This window comes from Balaenoptera ricei, chromosome 14 (genome assembly GCF_028023285.1).
Source record: "Balaenoptera ricei isolate mBalRic1 chromosome 14, mBalRic1.hap2, whole genome shotgun sequence".
Classification (NCBI taxonomy): domain Eukaryota; kingdom Metazoa; phylum Chordata; class Mammalia; order Artiodactyla; family Balaenopteridae; genus Balaenoptera; species Balaenoptera ricei.
The window spans coordinates 33,384,927-33,407,312 of record NC_082652.1 but is presented as its reverse complement, the minus strand read 5'-3'; the positions used below and the strand labels follow the sequence as shown (position 1 = coordinate 33,407,312).

Here is a 22,386-nt window from a genome sequence, read left to right as displayed (position 1 = left end):
GAAATGAGCTCTGGAGAGAGGGAGAGACAGTATAGGGAAAGATCTTTTTCTCCCAGTAAGTGACATGCTCATAATGGCGACAGATTTATTTATAGCAAATTTTGTTGCAGAACTCTTATTGACGTGCTCTTAAATTATCAGACGTTTTCTCAATATGCAACCTATTAAAGAATCATGGACTTGTGATGTCAACACAGTTGGTAACTTATTTAGTCCCCTTTCAGGCTGTGATATTTGTTTTCCTCCTGCCTCTGGTCTCTGGGGGAAGGGGACGTGAAAGGCAGTGGTGGCCGTTGCTTTGAGGGTCTCGGTTTGGCCATGAGGGTGCTTGATGTTGGTCTGGGGACTCTCGGCCTGCGACGTGGCAGAGGAGTCCTTCACGGAATGTCCTTGGTGACGCTCCCTGCACTCTTAATCCCGCTGTGGCTTCACCATATACAAGTCAATAGGACACACAGAGCAGGTCTAATCTGCTAGGCTGCCAGTGCAGAAGGATTCTGATTGAAGCCTTGCGGGCTCTGGGGCAATGAGATGCCTTCGAGAACATCACAGTCTGCGTTCATGTGTTCTTTCCAGACCTGGGTAGAAATCCTGGTGCGTTTCCTTGATAGGGCAGACTCAGTGGGTGAATTCAGCCACTTCTTGAAAATTTCAGTTGTGGACTGAATTCACTCTGTAACTTTGATGGAGACGTTGACCCTCATGCTGGGGAGCAGCCCACCGTCCTGTATTTTGCTAGGACTCTGAAGGACAAGGGAGCCATGCTGATGAGAGATGTCCCAAGGGTGCTGTGTTATATGAGGGACCCCGGCATCATAAACACCTGATTTTTCATAAGCACCTGATTTTTCAGCAATGGCTTTCACTATATTACATTAAAAATTCTTGGCTTTGCAGGATGTGTTCATCGTAGGGATGGTTGAAAGGGGCAGCTGTGGCTGCAGGAGCAGATACCACAGAGGCATCTGAGGCGTCCTGCAATATTTCCCATCAGTGAGCTTCTCTGTCCCATTATATACAATGGGGCATGCCTCGCTGCTAGCTCTGTGCGTGATTACAGATGGGCCTCCTTCAAGGCTTCTCTGTACCGACACCGTTGTTCAATTATAAAATGTGTAGCTCTGAGTTCTCTGAAAAGCAATTGGGGGTAGTTCCAAAGGCATACTAAAAAACTGCCTTTAAGTCAATTTCATAAACATGTTTTTCTTTGATGTTTTGGTTTAAAAATTATGGATATAGGTTGATACTGAGAGCACATTATCGATCGAGAATTCCTATTAACCAGCATTATCACATCGCAATACAATTTAAAGTGATGTTAAAACAATGGCTCAGAAGTTTAGGAAGTCTCTGGAATGCTTTCTGAATCATAAAGCAATAATATCTTGGCATATTTTCAGTATCAAATTAATTGCAATTTTCAGAATATGGCAGGGAGCTGACACATAGCTGACTTTCAATTAATCAATATATTGGATTACAATAACTATGAATCAATGCCTACTCCCTGCCAGATGCTGGTCATGATGGATACTAGGACGTACTGTACTTTCTCTGCTTCTTGTGGACTAATAAGCATCAGTTTCCAGACATTCAAGCAAATGGCAAAAATAAAAAAAAAGGTCAAATATCCTTGTTTGACCTTTGCAGCTGAAAGGACAGTGAGTTCCAAAACTCACATGCATTTTTTTTTTCCCATCTAACCTTCTGAGGTAAAAGAGAGAATCTCCATTTAAGTTTTGCAAATAGCCTGACTCTTTTGTACTTTGCCAATAGTGAAGAATTTTCTCTTTCAAGATTCAGTAGGCTAATGGGCATAAAGAATTCTGACATTGTTAGTTTTTAGAGAAAGAACAAGTCAACATACTGGAAAACGTACTGCGATGGCCCGAAATTGGACCATGCAAATAGAATGGCATGATCCCACCCTATAGCGCATACGGGACGGCTGGCAGAAACCATCTACAGCTCACGGAATCCCAATAGAAAGTTCTGTCAATTTACAGTCCCCACAGCAAGTTTGGTATTTGGAAGAATAAGTCCAATTTCGGAATGTGTGATCATCATCCTGCCCTTGTTAATGATGTCTTCCTAGTTTCAAATGTTGTAAGGAGATTTCTTATCTATTTCCAGCAAGTGTTAGCTCTTTAAAATATACCATGCTGAGAGAGTTAAGACAATTCGTAATCTAATTATGTGTATTCGTAAAACAACTGCTTGCATAGCTGAAATATAAATTCGATAAGGCGGTAAATATAGAGAAAGGGGCAAGAGAATTAGTTCCAGAAATGCTACAAAATGCATTCAGTACTGAGTGTCCGCTGCAGGACTGGCACAAGGTCAGGTCCACAGGACACAAAAACAAGCAGGTTCCCGGCCTGTGAGAAGTTCACGGTCTCGTGGGCACATCAACAACATGCGTTCAGGGCAGATAAACTCAGTATTATTCAAGAAGGGACCGCAAGACGACTCAAGTCATGCGAATGGCGGTGCAAAGTCTAACTGACCGGGTCAGTTAAGCTCTGTCCTCCACACGTTGCTCGCCTGCTGAAGCTCTGACGGGGGGCTGGCGAATGCACGCCTCCTTCCCCCCGTTGTTCCCCTGCCTCAGGGACAGAGGCTCCCAGGGCTGTGGTGGGTTTGCCCCATTCCGAGCCCCGGCATCTTTCCTACCAAGGACCCTGGAAACTCCCTCTTTACAGCACTGCACGTCTCAGCGTGGGAAGTCACGGGCTGAGACCCCTGACTCTCTCTGATCTCGGCAAGGGGACCGCCACACGCGTCACTGTCTGCAGCCTCCACGAGGCCTGCTGGGCTCACAGTAGGAGGCAGAGCAGGGAGGAGGCCCAGGGTGGGGACTCGGCAGTAAGATGGGTTCGAGCCCCAGCTCTATCACCTTTAGCTGTAGGGCCAAGGATACAGGGACCTGGCTTCCTCTCATCTGTAAGGCAGGGTACCCCAACACAGGATGAAGACTATTACATCAATAACGCCGACTCACGACTTAGCACGGACAGCGCCCAACACGTCAGCTCACGGAAACACCCAGCAGGCATCCTTCTCTTCTCCCCTTGCCCTCTGCCCTGCCCTTCCCTGAAGTCCAGTTCACTTCTCCCCCTTCAGCTGTGGGCCCCTGTCACTTCCTCAGAGACGCCCTCCCTGACCTTCTGGCGCCCTCTTCCCTGGACCTCGACTGTCAGAGGCTCTCGCTGGGCCAGGAGCTCCTGACGACTAAGCCCAGCTCTGCTCTCATCCACGGCGGCCACCCCAGGCCTGGAATGATGCTGCGCGTGAAAAAAGAATGTGCTGAATGAACACGGGAGAAAGGAACAACTCTGGCACCAGGGAAACGGTTCTGCGGAAGGACCTCGAGGGCCCCGCAGGGTTAGGAAGGTGGCACCAGGTGGGTGGCTTGGCCGCCTTCCCCTCCGGCAGCTCGGCTTTTGTGTGTTTACTTCTGGGTTACCCCAGACTCCACTGGAAAGCACTAAAATACAGTTTAGAAGCTGCTTGTTTTCAAAGCTCCTTTCTAGGACTTACACCTTCTGCCTCAGGAATCTGTGAGACAATGTGACCGGAGACTTCCATGCTGTCTTTTATTGAAGAGGCAACTCACACTGAACACCTGTCATGTGTTCATCACCCCAAGACACACAGGAGGGGGCCCACTTCACCTCCTGCGGCTTCTCCAAGGAATTCTCTAGAGGTGTTCAAAGAGGTTTTAACCTTCAGTACAACGGAACCCTCAAAGAAAATTTCTGACATTTTGGCATTTGTTCTGAGATGAATTTCTCCTGATTTAATGACACCTGGTATTCTGTTCACATCACCCACACCTAATGGTTTTAAGTCACTGGGCTCACAAGGTGCTGAGCACTGGTTATAGGTGCCATGACCACCAAGACCACGCTTGAGCAGGTATATCTGAAAGGAAGGTTTCTTTGAGAGCGTGCTCAAGATGCAGAATTTGGTGTGTGTGGGGAGGTTGATTTAGAAAGATTTTTCAGAAAACATTTTTAATTTTGCGGCTACACAGTGAAACAACACTCAAACAAGGATTCCTTTGAAACTTATTATTCCCCAACCCCTATGTTCACAGAAGTGAAAAAAAATCTTCTGATGTAAACATCATGAAGAGACAAACACCGCCCACCGCTGCAATTTAGCCAAATGCAACCCATCATCTGACAGATGTCCCAGGGAACGGGGCCTGATGCCAAGGAAACAGTTAGTGACCCAGATTCTCAGCCCCTCAGGGAAGGGTTTTCCACGAAATTTCAGGGCACCTGTGTGGAACATGGATGATTAAACTTTACTCTCAGCCTCCTCTCTGTATGCAGCAACCTTTTCTTTTTTATATAAACTAATATCCACTGTGAATGTGACTGCTTCTCCAAGGGGCTGGAAGGCACTTGTCTGAAGGTGCACCACCAGTAAGGGTTGAGGAGACCTCGGGTTTTAGGACAGCAGTGGTTTCCTCTAGCCTGTGATAAAGCGAGGCTTTGGGTAGATATGTCCACATGTCTTTCAAATAAAAAGGATTTGGGCTGTAAAATTCATTAATGGTACAACAGCAATTCTGTCATCTCCAGGGAGAAATTTCTGGCCAAGCAGAAAGGCATTCTTCTTAAGAAAAGAAAGACTGTCATTAAACAGAATAAGAATGTCAGAGACGCTGAAACGGCTTTTGACTTCAGACTTCAAGGCCAATCTGTCCAACAGAAAGTAAAATACCCAAAGTTTCTGCAGAAGAAGTCTGCTTTTGTGTTTAAAGGAGAATTTAGCAATGGTCAGAGAGGAAGCAAAAGTCACACAGTGTCTAGGGCACACCTACCACTGGGGCCCAGTCGAGAGGGTAAATCTAAGGAGTTATGAATCCTCTCTGATGAATTTAGAGAGAAATGTTTGAGTACTGGTCATACCTTCAAAAATACAGTGCTTTAATTTTAATGCCCTTTCATGTTAATTCCCCCTTTTGATCCACTCAACTACCGCTTTGAGTAGAGAAATGGTCCTCCACCTGACAGGCCAGGAAACGAAGGCTCACAGTGTCAAAGGCTTATTAGCTCATTGGGCAGCAAGTTGGTGGCTGGGCTCAAAGTCAGGTCCCCCCACCCTCCTGCCAGGACCCTCCGCTAAGCCACAGTCATGAGGACAGCCTGCTGCAGGGCAAGAGCTTTGGAACTTCCAGGAAGATCTACGCTCTGCCTCTGTCCTTCAGCAGCGTGTGACCCTGGACAGGCTACTCAGCCTGCTCTCCATCACCTCAACAGGAAACGGTGACCTATTAGAGGGTCTTTTAGAGGGAAAACGAACACGAATCTGCTTTATAACTTGGGAAGTGCTGGATGAATACGTTATTATCGCCGTTACCATAATAGCCAGCATATTAAGGAGACAGCTTAATATGTTGATGCTACTGCTAAGAAATGTTTTAAAAAAGAGTGTCTTTCCAAAGTTATAGAATAAAAACTAGGCAAAGTATGTTAATAAAAATCCACCACCACTGGGGAAAAGCATTTTTTTTAAAGCCTCATCTTTCTAAAGGCAAAATAAAAGAAAAAAAAGGTCATCAGAGTAATTACATCTAGAATAACTCAGGAATCTTTTTTTTTTTTTAGTTTAGGTTCTAGTTTCCTTAAATACTTGTTATTTTATTATTTATTTTATGATTATTTTATAATCTGATTTTCTACACATCAAAACCATTAAAGGCACTCAAAATTCGAAGGAAAATGGCAGCATCTAAAATTAATTCAAAAAGGAAAACGAATCAATGAAGAAAAGCAAGAAAACACTGAATGAGGGCGAACCATGTAAGTAACAGAAAAAACTGTTGTCTTTGCTAATGAAGTCTATGACATAAGTGATATGCGACGTACCCTCACAAGGCAACAGTAACTATGGCAACAAGAAGAGATGCAATGCACTCAGAGTGACTCAACCAAATACCTAATTGACACACTAAACATATTTCAGGTATATTTTCATATGGTACTGAAGTATTTTTTACCCTTACTTATGCAAAATTACTCACTTTAATAGCCACACACCTTTAACTTACAAAAAGATTAAGTTTTCTTGTACCATCAGCATGACTTTTACAAAAACAACCCAAGGGTAATGTGGTCAGCAACAACACTCATCTTCTACTTGGCAGTGATGATTTTTAGGTCTGAAGAACTTCAGTTCAGAAATCTAACATGATGACTGTCTGATGATATAGCTTAGAATCATTTACGTATATTCAAGACATCAAATTCTGATTCTCTCTCTATCTAGACATAAGGTGCTTGGCATTACTATTTGAAGTCCTCTCTCTCTGCAATAATGGAATGTCACAATAGCAGTGCTGTCTGGGTAGAGAAACCCAGGACAATGTTTGGCTAAAGGCCTTTTAAGAAAAGGAACTCCACTGTCTCATTCCCTCAGCTGCTCCGGCATCTCGAACCTTCTCTCCTGTCTAACCATTCTGCATACCCTTTAGAACAAGACCTGAGCTCTTCTTCATTGACTATCCTTATGGGGTGTATGTAAATCCCTAGTTTACAAAACGTTTTCTCATAAAATAGACACATTCTCTCCAAGGAGACTGTGCTCTAGGGCAGTTTTTTTTCAAGTTTTTGGACCTCTCATGAAGGCAAAAATGTGTGTCACACTGTCCAGCTAATGGAAAGACACGGAGGCTTTCTCTGTTTGATCCTGGAAATACTTGAGAGGTAAAGGTGCTTCGCTGTAGTCTGGGGATATTTCCCTTTAGCACTGGAATTACAGACAAGGAAGACCAGCCTGGCAACACCCTGGGCCGAGCGATGAATAAAGGAGAGAAACGGTTGGCTTTGGGGGTGTCCACTCCCCACAGACACCCACACAATTCTCACATGTTCACAGACTCTGAGAAGGGAGGTATCCACACCCCTGAAATCTGACACTGGGAAGAAGATGATGTCATTAGAATTCCCTATCATCCGGCCTGGGAGGATGGGTGGAGAATCTAAGAATCTAGGGCTCCTGTGCTGGCCCAGGAGAAGGAGTGCCGTGCAGGGCTGGAACACGAAGCTGTAATTCTGGTCCAGGAAAAACCTCTGCTTCTCTGCTTGTCTCTGGGGTGTCTGCTCTGGACAGTGAGGAAGCGGAGGGCCCTCAGCTTAGTGACTTGTGTCCGATCACCGTCCCAGGACACCGTGCCTGCAGGCGGGCATCTTGGACAGGTGAAGCTGCACTCTAATATAAGCAGAGCCAGCAGAGGAGGTGTCAGAGGCAGATTCCAGTGCTGGAGGGTTATTTCTGGAGTCTTCTGAGGAAGCTTACGGCGTAGCTGCCCACACGGCACCAGAAGCGGTGCCGTGGGATTTGGTTTCCAGAGTTGTCAGCCCCTCAAGCCTCAAAACTAAAAATAAGTATCTACTTATTAAAGCAGATTTATTTTCACTAGACATTTTGACTCTTGCGCTGTAACTTTTTCCACATTTGAATTTTCTAAATATTTTGTCAATAATGCTTATAATTCTTCAAAATCCATAAACTGTAAACTATGCCTTGATTCCAGCAAGAAAACTGGCTTTCTCATTTTCAGGTTTTTCTGGAACGTGACAGCAAAAGAGTTTGCTCTGAAAATAAGGATGAAGGGGATTTTAGGAAAGGTAATATAGAATATATTAAAAATCAAACGAAAAGAAAAAAGCTCACGATATCCCTGAAAGGAGGCTAGAGGCGCCCAGACCCCATGCTCAGTTCCAAGAATTTTCCTCCTGCTCTGAGCCTTACTGGCTGTACCAAGACGGCTTCCGGCAGGCCTGCGAGTGTGTTTCAGAGCATCTGGCAGGGAAACAAAACTAATTACTCAAATCTCAGCACCTCTAAATCTCTGTCCCAACACTCCTAATCTCAGCTAGCCTCTAACTCGGGATACAGTTCTCTGTTATTTGTCATTTTAAGCAATGTAAAGCTGATAACTCTCCTTTTTAACGAGAAACCTGTTACATACCATTCTGTCTTGGAAGCTCTTATAATTAATATTTTGACTGACACCTGAAGAAAGCAGCAGAGTGCCTGCAGGAGGGTCTGATCAAGAGGAGGTGCAGTACCTACTCTCCATAAGAACCAGGGCATCGTTTATGTTGTCTCACAGCACTACAGGTGCTATGCTGTCTTATAGCACTACAGATGCTATGCTGTCTCACAGCACTACAGATGCTATGCTGTCTCACAGCACTACAGATGCTATGCTGTCTTACAGCGCTACAGATGCGATGCTATGTTGTCTTACAGCACTACAGATGCTATGCTATCTTACAGCACTACAGATGCTATGTTGTCTTACAGCACTACAGATGCTATGATAGCTGTTGAAATTTTTCTAGACTAAAGTTGAGAATATTCATTATGTGCTCTTACTAGGCCACCAGCTTCCTTTCACTTGTCAGAATATCCTCCTCAAGTTAACTGTGGGTACCGAACTTCTGCCCTTAGAATCGTCTTTTAACCCAGTGCAAATAATTCTCTCCTCCTTCCCAAGAACTCCAGTTTGTCCCTTCCCACCGTATGGATCACATTACCGCACCAAATATTAGTGTCGTTACAAAGATAATAAGTACTTACAATCAGCTTTTTGTAAAAAAATTAATGCTTTCTTTTTAGGGCAGTTTTAGGTTTACAGAAACATTGAGCAGATAGTACAGAGGGTTCCCGTACACCCCCCTAGCCCCTAATCTCCCCAACAGTTTCCCCTATTGTTAATATCTTACATTAGTGGGGTACATTTCTTACAGTTGATATACCAATATTGATTCATTATTATTACAAACTGGACTCTACAGTTTACATTAGAATTCAGCTTTGTGTAACAGAGTTTTAGGGGTTGTGACTATTGTATAATGCTGTGAATATATCATTATGATGAATAAGTTTCATACAGAATAGTTTTACTTCCCTAAAACTCCCATGCTCCATTTAGCCACCCCTCCTTGCTTTCCCCAACCCCAAACTCCTAACAACCACTGATCTTTTTTGCTTTTTCTATAGTTCTGCCTTTTATAGAATAGCATATACTTGGAATCATCCAGTATGTAGCCCTTTCAGACTGGCTTCTTTCAAGGAGTGAAATGCAATTAAGGTTCCTCCATGTCTTTTTGGAGCTCATTTCTTTTTATCGCTGAATAATATTCCATTGTATGGATGTACTAGAGTTTGTTTATCCAGTAATCTATTGAAAGACGTCTTGGTTGTTTCCAATTTTTAGCAATTATGAATAAAGCTTCTATAAACATTTGTGTGGACATAAGTTTTACACTAATTTGGGTAAATACCTAGAAGCAGAATTGCTGGATCATTTGGTCAGACTGTGGTTAGCTTTGTAAGAAACGGCCAGACTCTTCCAAAGTGGCCAAACCATTTGCATTCCCACCAGCAATGAATAAGAGTTCCTGTTGCTCCACATCCTCACCAGGTTTTTTGGATTTTAGCCATTCTAATAGGTGTGTAGTGGTATCACACTGTTGTTTCAATTTGCAGTTCTCTCATAAATATGATGTTGAGACTTTCTTCATAAGTTTATTTGCCATGTGTCTTCTGAGGTGTCTGTTCAGATCTTTGCTCTTTAAAAATTGGGTTGTTTTCTTATTGTTGAATTTTAACAGTTCTTTGTATATTTTGGACACAAGTCTCATATCAGATAAGTGTTTTGCAAATGTTTTCTCCCAGTCTGTGGCTTGTCTTTTAATTTGCTAACAGTTATCTGTCACAGAAAAGATTTTAGTTTTATTTTTAATAAATTTAATTATTTTATTTATTTATCTTTGGCTGCATTGGGTCTTCATTGCTGCGTGTGGGCTTTCTCTAGTTGCGGTGAGCGGGGGCTACTCTTCGTTGTGGTGTGCAGGTGTCTCATTGCGGTGGCTTCTCTTGTTGCGGAGCATGGGCTCTAGGCGCATGGGCTTCAGTAGTTGTGGCACATGGGCTCAGTAGTTGTGGCTCACGGGCTCAGTAGTCATGGCTCGCAGGCTCTAGAGCACATGCTCAGTAGTTGTGGCACACAGGCTTAGTTGCTCCGTGGCATGTGGGATCTTCCCAGACCAGGGCTCCAACCCGTGTTCCCTGCGTTGGCAGGCGTATTGTATTCTTAACCACTGCACCACGAGGGAAGTCCTGATTTTAGTTTTAATACAGTCCAACTTATCAAGTTTCTCTTTCATGGGTCATGCTTTTGGTGTTGTATTTAAAAATTCATTTAAAACACAAGGTCATCTAGATTTTCTCCTACGTTGTCTTCTGGAATCTTTATAGTGCTGTGTTTTATGTATAGGTCTCTGACCCATTTTGAGTTTATTCCATTTTGAATTTGTTAAATTTATTCTTTCTTTTTTGTCTTCTCCCTCTTTTTCTCCTTTCTCTGATTTTAATTGAGCATTTTTTATGATTTGATTTTCTCTCCTCTTTAGCATATCAATTATACTTCCTTTTACATTTTTATGGTGGTTGCACTGGAGTTTGCCATATGTATTTACAACTTCTTCAATCCTCTTTCCAATAACACCACATATAATGCTTCATGAGCAGCAACAAGCACCTTGTGACAGAGTATTCCCAAATCTTCCGTCCCATCCCTATAATATTGCTGTCAACCGTTTCACCTACGCGTAAGCTGTAATCATCCAATACATTGTTATTATTATTTTGAAAAGCACTTGAACAAACTGTCGTCTACTAGAGCAATTAAGAATATGAAAAACAGGAGATTTTATCTTACCTCCACTTTGTTCCTTCTCTAATGCTCTTTCTTTATATAGGTCTGAGTTTCCTACCTACAGAATTTACTTTCTCTCCAAAGAACTTCTTTTAACTTTTCTTGCAAGGCAGGTCTACTGGTGACAAATTCCCTCAGTTTTTGTCTGTCTGAGAAAGTCTTCATTCCTCCCTCACTTTTGAAGGATAATTTCATGGTGAACAGAATTGTTGGTTGCGGTGTTTTCTTTCAATACTTAATGTTTCACTCCACCCTCTTTTTGCTTGGATGGTTTCTGAAGAAAGTCCAATGTAATTCTTCTCATTGCTCCTCTATAGGTAGGGTGTTTTTTTCTTTGTCTTCTTTCAAGATCTTTTCTGTCTTTGACTTTATTCATAGTTTGAATATGATATACTAGGTGTAGAATTTTGGGTATTTTTCCTACTTAGTGTTTTTTGTGCTTCCTGGATCTGTGCTTTGGTGTCTGTCACTAATTGTGGAAAATTCTCAGCCATTATTATGTCAAATATTTCTTCTGCTCCTTTTTATCTTTATTCTGGTATTCCCATTACATATATGCTACACCCTTTGCAATTGCCTCACCGTTCTTGGATATTCTGAAGCATCTTTTTAATTCCTTTTCTCTTTGCTTTTCAGTTTGAGAAGTTCTATTGACCTGTTTTCAAGCTTGCTGATCCTTTCTTTGGTCTTATCAAATCTGCTGATGAGCCTATCAAAGCCATTCTTCATTTCTCCTACAGTATTTTTGATTTCTAGCATTTCCTGCTGATTCTTTTTTAGAGTTCCCATTCTCTGCTTATAGTACCCAGCTATTCTTGCATAGTTCTTACCATACATATCATAGTTATGCAATTATATAACTACATCATAGATTCCAGTCTGATTATTCCAAAATATCTGCCATATCTGAGACTGGTTCTGATGCTTGCTTTATCTCTTTAGTCTGTGTGTTTTGTGTTGTTTTGTTTTGCCTCTTAGCATGCTTTGTAATTTTTGGTTGAAAGCCAGGCATGATGTATCAGATAACAGGAACTTAGGTAAAAGATCTCTGGTGTGAGATTTTATGTTAATACAGCTGGGAATTAGGCTGTGTTTGATTTACCTATAGGTGTCAGAGGCTTCAATTTCTTCTAGTGTCCTTTTTCCTTTCCCTGTTGTCTTTGGGTTTCCATAGAAACTCCTTCTTAAACGGAGTCTGTCTTACAGTTCTCTGTTGTAATATAAAGTTATTATAATGAAGCCCTATTAATGTCAAGGTATGTGGGGGGAAGTATTCTAGAGTCTTATGATTAAAACCACTTTTTCAATGGGCTTGAGTACCTGGACTGTGGCTTTTAAAAGAGTTTCTTGGCTTTTGTTTCCTTCTCTGATGTGAGACATATGGCTAGACGGGATTGGAGTTGTCTAATTGCCTTTCCTCAAGGACCTGTAAGCCACTGGTAAAGTAGTTTCCCTTGAGGGCAGGACCTCAATTCTCTAATGGATCTAAGAAGAGTAGTTGATATTCAGTTTGTTCAGCTTTTTTCTTGTTGTGAAGTTGGAAGTGATAACTTACAAACTCTTTACATGTCAGAGCTGAAGCCAACAATCTGCTTTTTCACTGTGATCATTCCCATGGACAATGTCAGTAAGGAGGCTTTACAGAGTCATTTCTGTCTTCAGTTCCCTGTGACAGCAAGTCCTTAGGGCATGAACCCCAAGAAGGCCCTTAAAATTCAGTATGCATATAGCTCATAGTATAAGTAGGTCATTTTACTAAATAATATAATACATAGTGTGATCACTGATCATTTTCTATGTTTCTATTTATCCTTTACCACATAAACTGAAAATGGCAGAATATGTTTTCACCAAATTTCAAGGAGATATTAGTGATAGACTCTAACCTACTGAAGGAATCATGTAGTGAGCATGAGATTCATTGTTGGGGATCATGGGGCACTTCCAAGAGCTGGGCAATCATCACCTGTGGAACTGCTACTGGGGTCAGTGCCTGTCTGAGGAGTCACACCACACAGAGTAAGACAGATGCCTTGGACAGACAAACACTAATTTCAAACATGAGTCTCAAGGAAAAACAAGCAAACAAACCACAAAGCCCCAAACCAAAAACCCAGAGCAGATACAGGGACCAACTTGTCAATAAACTCCTTCTCTCACAGGCAAGTCCCATGCATGCTCCACAGTGAGCAGCAACAATTTATTCATTCAGTGGTGGTTAAAGATCTTTAAAGCATGCACAGAAACAACAACTTCTGTGATTACCACAAAACTCGTAGCACTAACTCCAGCCCTTTGCACAGACTTGCAGCCTAATCCTGTTAACTAAAAATTCCTGGTAAACAGAAGCACAGAGGCTGCCCAGAAGGCTTTTAATGTGTGTGTAAAAAACCAGTGAGTTTTGTAAATCTGAGTAGAGTACTAAGTGAAATGAAAAGATGTCCAAGAATATTTGTGCCTTTTTAACCTATGCAGGAGGCCCGCAAGTTGTGGCTTCCTGATATACTGCTTAAGGCTTTCTTGTCTTCATTCTTTGGTTCCCCAGTTGTGGTTTTTCTTCTTCCCAGTAGTTTGATGATATTTATCTGATTGCTCTTATTTTCCTCAGTCCCTCTTGACTCTGACTTTCTGGTGATACCTCAGCACTGACTTTCTTCCACTGGGTTCGGATTCCTCTAGAACAAGGCAGCACCCACAGTTCTGTGCATGAAGACAGTCTTGGACACACACACGTAATATCACTGATGATAGAGCTTTTAAATTTCAAGTACACAATAGAATTTCCTATATGAAGGTTGTATTCAAATGAGTATGAAAAAAGATGGATTGTTTTTTAAATGATATTGAAATAATTCAGAAAAACAACAATAAGCTGGTATATTACCTTAATCCTCATCAAAACCAATTCAATACAGAGTACAGATTTAAATGTTAAAAATAAGAGGCCATAGCTTTCCTAACATAATATGTGAGTAAACAGTTGTATGACTTTGATGTTGGAGTAAGAATGAAATAAAAGCTATAAACCATGAAAGAAAAACCCAATAAATTAGATGACATGAAAACTTATTTTTAGTTAAGAAATGAAAAGAAAAAGTATACAAGGTGGAAGCATGTACAAAAATTACTGGTAAGATAGGTAACAGAGTGAATTGGTATCCATAATAAATTAAGCCAACTTCAAATCTATAGTAATAACATAAGCAATTAAAAAAATGGACAAAGGACAGGATAAGCAATTAACAAAAAACATGACTGACATGGAAAAATAAGAAACTTCATTATTAAAGAAAAATGCTTAAAAGTATGATATTTTTCTTCTATCAATTGGTAAGGTAAAAGAGGTAAAATAGTCATTGTTTGCAAGGTTAGAGTGAAGTAATTACTCTCATACATTATTAAGAGTGTAAATAGCTACAGACACTTAAAAGCCAGGCTGAAATAACACTCATAATTTATAATGTGTGTACTTTTTGATCAAATAATTTCACATTCAGATATTAATCCTATACAAATACTCCCACAAATGCCCACATATGATGGTACAAGAATTTACCGTGTCTTTGTTTTAAATGTAAAGACTGAAAATAATAAAAATGTTCATGAATGAGCATTTGATTAAATACATTATGGTAGAATCACCCAGTGAAATTCTTTGTGACCATTAAGCAAAGATATGGTAGGAATTCCACTCCAAATTATGATGGAATAGCTTTAGTAGAACAACTTTCCTCCAAAGAATGACAAGGAAAGCAAGCCTACAGGTGATTCAGATACTGATATTATAGGGCACAGAATTAATAACTGCAACTGATGTGTTTAAGAAGTTAGATGGCAAAATAGAGAATTTTACTAAATAACTAAAATTATTTTAAAAATAATGTGTATGGAAATTCCAGAACTGAAATATATAAAGAGTTAATTAAAACTTCATTGGATGGGTGTAATAGCAGTTCGGAGGCAGCTGAAGATAGCATTAGTGATTTTGAAGAAAGGTCAGTAGAAAAAATTCCAAGCTGAAGCACATAGTTTAAAAAGTAAGGAAATACAGAAAATAGCATAGCACCCATATGAACAAGAAAAAGTCTAAAATGTGTAAATAGAGTCTCACAAAGGAGGAGAAGGGAGAGAATGGAGCATAAGCAACATTTGAAGAGATAATGGTTAATAAATTTTTCAAAGTAATGAAAGACATATACTCACAGACTTAAGAAGCACTATGAATCCCCAAAAGACAGAGAGAGAAGTACACTTCATAATAAAACTGCTGAAAATCAAAGACAACAGCAAAATCTTACAAGCAGCCAGACAAACTAAGATATGCTCTAAGACACACTTCCCTCAAAGGAGACACACTGAAGCTACAGCAGACTTCTAGAGGGAAACCATGGGGGTCAGAAACAATGGTATGTTACCTATAAGGCCTGAAAAAAAATCAACTATCAATGCAAAATTACATAACCAGCAAAAATATTATTCAAAAGTTTAGGCAAAACAAAAACATCTCTGGACAAGAAAAACTTACTTTTTAAAAAACATAGCTAGAAGACACGCTAAAAGGAATGCAAGAGAGTTTTTCAGACAGAGGAAAAATGATCCTACACAAAGATGTGTATTTTACTAGCTAGACCATCTACTAAAAATATTAAAAGTGCATAACCAACAAGCTAATATAGGAAAAATGGTATAATAAAATAAATTCTTGGTTAATAAAAAATAAAGCAAGAAGTACAGTAAGTCCCCTACATATGAGCCTTCCAGTTGCGAACTTTCAAAGATGCAAACATGCGTTCGCACGTCCAATCACGTAAGTTAGTTCACGTGTCTGGCGTACATTGTCACGTGCATGCATCCTCTACAAGTGGTTGTGCTTCTGTGTACTTTACTGTACAGTACTGTAGAGTACAGTAGTACAGTATCTTTTTTTCAAGCCCAGGATGTCTGGAAGCAAGCATAAAAGCAGTGGTGATGTAGCTGGTACTGCTAAGAAGCTCCAAGTGAGAACAATGGAGACAAAAGTGACAATAATTGAGAGAGTGGAGCAAGGCGAAAAGATGGAGGACGTTGTTCATTCTTATAACATTCAACCGTCAGCAGGATTCTGAAGAACAAGGACAAGATCATGGAACATGTGAATTCTGCTGTGCTGATAATATCGAAGAAGTGTGGAAAGGTGATGGAGGAGATGGAGAAACGTCTCAGCGTGTGGATGCAGGATCAGCATCAGCGCTGAGTCCTGCTCAGCTTAATGCTGATTCAAGAGAAAGCTAAAAGCCTTCATGAAGACTTGAAGAAGAAACACGGTGAAGAATCAGAGGGTGCATCTTTTAATGCCAGCCATGGCTGGTTTCATCAGTCCAAGGCTAGAACCAACCTTCACAATGTAAAAGTAAGTGGTGAGGCAGCGAGTGCAGATATGGTAGCTGCCCAGGAACTTCCTGAAACGCTTCAAGAAATTACTGAAGAAGGTGCATATTTATCTGAGCAGGTTTTTTTTGTTTGTTTTTTTTTTTAAATTTTTTAATTTATTTATTCATTTATTTTTGGCTGTGTTGGGTCTTTGTTTCTGTGCGAGGGCTTTCTCTAGTTGCGGCAAGCGGGGGCCACTCTTCATCGCGGTGCGCGGGCCTCTCACTATCGCGGCCTCTCTTGTTGCGGAGCACAGGCTCCAGACGCGCAGGCTCAGTAATTGCGGCTCATGGGCCTAGTTGCTCCGTGGCATGTGGGATCCTCCCAGACCAGGGCTCGAACCCGTGTCCCCTGCATTGGTAGGCAGATTCTCAACCACTGCGCCACCAGGGAAGCCCCCTGAGCAGGTTTTTAACGTGGATGAGACAGGACTGTTTTGGAAGAGGATGCCAGACGGAAGTTACATCAGTAAGGAGGGAAAGTTGATGCCACGCTATAAAGCAGCAAAGGATAGGCTAACTCTGTTGTTTGGTAGCAATCCTTCCTGCGATACGAAGCTGAACTCTCTCTTATTTATCATTCAGAGAACCCAAGAGCCCTTAAAAACATAGCCAGGGGCTCTCTTCCCGTTGTGTGGAAGAGTAACCCCAAAGCCTGGGTTACATAGGCCATTTTCCAGGACTGGTTTTTCCACCACTTTATCCCGAAGGTAGAGAAATACTGCTTGGAGAAGGACGTCCCATTCAACATTCTTTTGCTGCTTGACAATGCTCTGGACCACCCCCATTCATGGACGACTTTCATTCCAACGTCAAAGTAGTGCATCTGCCACTGAATACTAAGTCGCTCATCCAACCTATGGACCAGGGAGTTATAGAGACTTTCAAGAAATTTTATTTACATCATATTTTTTGTCAGGCAGTAAAGGCGGTGACGAATCAGGGACAACCTTGCAACAATTTTGGAAGGACTGTAACATCTACAAGGCCAAAAAAACATTGACTTTGCTTGGCGTGAGGTTATGGCCGTCACCATGAAAGGGGTTTGGAAGAACCTCTGCCTGCAGTTTGTTCACGATTTCCGTGGATTTGAGAAGGTGGATGAGGAGTCCAAAGAGGTCTTCAGGAACTCAGTGACCCTCAGTGAGAAGCTGGAGCGAGATCAACAAGAGGACAACTTCACTGAACTCCTTGCCGTGCAACACGAAGCGCTTACGGAATCGGAGGCCCAGAGAAAGGATGAACAGGAAGAAGAAGTAACTGAAGAACTGAAGAGATTCACGATGCAAGAAACGTCAAGGGGATTTTCTTTATTTGAGGAGGCACTGTTAGTTTTTGAGGTACAAGACCCGAATGTAGAATGGTACACGAAGGTTGCAGCAGACGTTCAGAATGCAATCCAGTGCTACCGTGTCATCTATGATGAGAAAAAAAGAGCTACTACCCAGACATCACTGTATCATTTTTTCAAGAGGGTAGATAGATTGAATCCAGCAAGGAACCAGAACCTGTGCCATCAACATCAGGTGTGAGTGAAATTGCAGCTTGCCCTCTGTCTCCTATTGCCGACGATCTGATACTTCAGCTCTACCATCTCCCACCTCCTCTCCCTCCTCCAGTCAGTAACTCTTCTTGCCTGTTCACTCGATGCCAGCCCCTGTATGCCAGCTATTGTACTGTACTACTGTACTTTTCAAGGTATTATACCGTAATATTAAAAACATTTTCTTTATTTTTTATATTTGTTTTTTTATGTATTGTTTGTGTGAAAAGTATTATAAACGTACTACAGTATAGTACTATTATATAACTGATTGTGTTAGTTGGGCACCTAGGCTAACTTTGTTGGGCTTACGAACAAATCGGACTTATGAATGTGCTCTCAGAACGGAACTTGTTTGTACGTAGGGGACTTACTGTATAAAAATTAAATATAAAATATAAAAAAAGCAAAAAAATATATAAAATATAAAAAAGCAAGAACACAAAACTGTTGAGAAAAATAAAAAACAGTCATTAAAATGATAGCTATAAACCCAACTTAACAGCAGTAACATTACAAATGTATTAAATACTCTAATAAAAAGACTACTATCATCAGACTGAATGTCAAAGTAAATATCACATGCCACTTACAAGAGATACACTGAAGCACAGGACAGTGTCGGTCACTTGATTTATGATGAACAGTAGGGGAAGGGAAGGGTTTTTAAAAAAATAAATGATGCTGGGTCAACTGAATATTCACATAAAAAGTAAATCTTGATGCCTATGCTTTATCAGGTATAAAAAATAATGTCCAGGGGCACTGTAGATATAAACGTGAAAGAAAAACAAAGATTCTAGAACAAAGAATAACACAACACAGTAATGACCATGCAACAGGCAAATGTTTTAAACAGGACACTGAAGTGCTAACCACAATAGAAAGGACTGATGGACGGTACTGAAATGTGGAATTTCTATTCCTCACAAGGCACCACTGAGAGTGAAAGGCAGATCACAGGCTGGAGAAGAAATCTGCAACACATCTATCCAACAACGGACTCATGTACAAATACAAAGAACTACTGCATTTCAATAAGAACAATACAACCTAAAAGATGTATTTCACAAAAGAGAATGTTCAAATAGCCAACAAACATGAAAATGTGTTCAAGTTCATTAGGCTTCAGGGAAATGCGAAATTAGAAGCATAATTAGATAATACCGTAGACCTAAAAGAATGGCTAAAATTAAAGTGACTGACAAAAACTAACTGCCGGCAGGGATGGAGAGTACCTGCAATTTCCACACTGTGCTGCAAGGAACGTACTGGGACAACCGATTTGTAAAAATATTTGACACCAGCTCCTGAAGGTGAACTTATACAAACCCAGTTACCCAGGAGGTCCATTATTAGGTATGTGCCCTACAGAAATGCATACACATATCCACCAAATCACATACAAGAATGTTCCTAGTAGTACCATTGGTAAGAGAGAAAAATTGAAAACAACCAGCACTAAAATAAATAAATTGTGGTTATCACCATAAAATTGAACAACATGCAGTAATAAGTATACACAAACCATGATTTGGATGGATCTTACAAACATCATGCTAGCAAAAGTCAGACATGAAAGAGCACATACTGTGTGATTACATTTATAAAACGTTCAAAATCAGGAAAAAGTAACGATAGCGACAGAAATCAGAAGCGTGACCATGGCAGGAGGTGGTAACTGCATGGAATAAGGTGAGCTTCCATCAGCTTCTTTTCTTGACCCAAGATTAAGTGGATGTGATCTCTTGTGGACGTGGGTACAATTTTTACTTAGGAAAAAAAAAAAAGAACCTAGCAGATGTACATGCACTGACTTAGGAAGATAGTCATGATGCATCAGCAAGTGTAAATAAAGATCACCAAATACACTATGATTCTATACTGGTAAAGAAAACAACAAGGTGAATTGTTACATCCAAAATACATCTATGAAGGATTTATTAACAATGTTTATCTCATATTTTTTGCTTTGTGAAATTTTGGGGTTTTTAAAAAAGTGAACATTCGTTACACATTTGGGGCCAAAAATAATCAATAGTAAGACCCCCCCCCCAGCTTCCCAGCTGAACACTCCACAAGACCAAAGCTGCCCCTAGGGTGGGACAGCGTGGTGGCCCTGCAGGACATCTGCCTGTGGTCCAGTAGTGAGGTTCGGGCGGGTGCTCTGTTCCAGGGGTCTCTGAGGGGCAGGGGGGCAGATCGCGTGGGTGAGCAGGTCTCCTGGACTCAAGGAAACGCGCTTTCATAGCCTCACTCAAACTTGTTTTCAAAGGAGCAGATTTAATGCAGTTCTTAGCGGAACAGTCCAGAGCAGAGGGGAAAACCAGACAGGCCACTGCGCAGAAGCCAATTCCATTCCAGAGAAGGGACATGTTTGGAGTCGCTCTGTGCTCATGCCTTATTTACTTAGCAAAGGGCACAAAGGCTAATTACCACCTGCCACGTCTCAGGTGTAACACCCAATAAGCTTCCCTGCAAACCTTCAGATGAGTTAAGACAGACTCCTACTTACTTCTGTTAATTTTATTACCAAACATCCTTCAAGACAATCATGCTTTCCTCAACCAATTTACATCATTATAAACTAAATGTTTCTATCATCTGATCTAATTCTTTGGAAAAGGAAAAATGTTGAATCTCTAAGAAGTATGCTGGAAAATAATGATGGCCTTTAAAATACTTTCCATTATATCTGCCAAGCATATCAACTGTGAATAAAATGATTTAGAAAATGAAGATGTTTCCGAGTAAATATTGAAAACATGCCAAAGATATGAAGAGGAGAAGCTACATGTGCTCGTGTACACATGTGCAGACAATCTCTAAAACTCAAAGGTATACTATTTTCCCTCACGGGAGAAATGAGGAACAGATTTTAACTCATTTTCCTTAAAAAAAAAAAAAAAGGAAAAAAATTCCTAATGAATTAAAGAATGTGTTTATTCAAATCTATGGCCAGACCGAAGAAACAAAAAACAAAGGTAAGGATTTAGAAATTATACTCAGATTTATAGGCTTACAGAAAATAACAGGGAAATATTAAATAATCACTTAGTGTCACGGTAGCAACATATTTATTCTCATTATTTTGTCGCATCCAGGTTAGAACCAGAGAAAATGAGCTTAATTATAATAACAAGGGTTAGATCAATATGAGGAAGAACCACTTTGGGTGACAAAAGGCTAGACAGAGAGCAGGTGCTAAATAAATCCTGCTCGGATGGACCCCTGAAGGCATCTTCTCAACAAGAAGCACAGTGGCCCTGGCAGCACGCGCTCTGCACCAGGCGGGGGCTCCTTGTCATTAATGTCCCGGGTCTGTGAACACAGACCTTCTCTGGGAGGAAATCAAATGTTTAAATTAAGAAGCATGGTAAATGCACTAATAAATAAACACATGTGGTTATGAACGTTTTATAAACTACACAGAAAAGCACAGGTGCAAACAAGATGGATTTCATCTTTCACATTATGCAGTTGCATTTTGCTAGGGATATTTTCTATATTTATAAGGATGACTCTCATTAGTATTTTACTATGTGAACTACTAAACTGATTGTGTATTTGTTTTAACAGGAACGTACACATAATTACTCTGTGGAGATACTTTCAAAAGTGTCAAAATATGAATTGAGACACTGACGCTTTTTTAGGGCTCTTCATGCAGTTCCAAACATGTTGTTTACAGAATGAAGGCTGGTAAAATGGATTAGAACATTTGTATAGAGCAGCTTCCAAAATATCAGTTATATATTTCATTTTATTTAAAGAGATGTTCCTATCTAGTTTATTACGTAGAAATTCTTCTGGCTAGGGAGACACATATAGATGCACAATCCAAACAGAGTAACTTAACTTCCCTCCCTTTTCTGAGGAAAAGATTCCTCCCCGCTTTGTGGATGAGATAAAATCAAGTGTTCTTCCAGTTACGAGAGGAGCTTGGCCCTGCCTGAGATCAGCCCACAGAATCCACAGCCCTTTTGGACCCTCCTACACTGGTGGTGGGAATGTAAATTGGTGCAGCCACTGTGGAAAACAGTATAGAGGGTTCTCAAAAAACTAAAAATAGAACTACCATATGACCCAGTAATTCCACACCTCAGTATATATTAGAAAAAAATAAAAACACTAATTCAAAAAGATACATGCACCCCAATGTTCACAGCAGCATTATTTACAATAGCCAAGATACGGAAGCAACCTAAGTGACCATCAACAAATAAAGAAGATGTGGTGTATATACACAATGGAATACTACTCAGCCATAAAAAAAGAACACAGTTTTGCCATTTGCAGCAACATGGATGAACTTGGAAGGCATTATGCTAAGTGAAATAAGTCAGACAGAGAAAGACAAATGTCGTATGATATCACTTATATGTGGAATCTAAAAAATACAACAAACTAGTGAATATAACAAAACAGAAGCAGACTCACAGATACAGAGAACAAGCTAGTGGTTACCAGTGGGGGGAGGGGCAATATAGGCAGGCAGAGTAAGAGGTACAAACTATTAGATATAAAATAAGCTACAAGTATATATTGTACAACATGGGAAATATAGTCAATATTTTATAATAACTATAAATGGAGTGTAACCTTTAAAAATTGTGAATCACTATATTCTACCCTGGTAACTTATATAATATTGTACAGCAACTATACTTCAATTAAACAAAAAAGAAGTC

The 22,386-nt window shown here is 40.6% G+C and overlaps 1 protein-coding gene across 1 annotated transcript in view; it reads right to left on the bottom strand.

The window, feature by feature from the left end:
- The window catches only part of L3MBTL4 (L3MBTL histone methyl-lysine binding protein 4), a 292,044-nt gene that overhangs the window by 60,803 nt on the left and 208,855 nt on the right, over window positions 1-22,386 (bottom strand). The gene's annotated exons all lie outside the window — the stretch shown is intronic.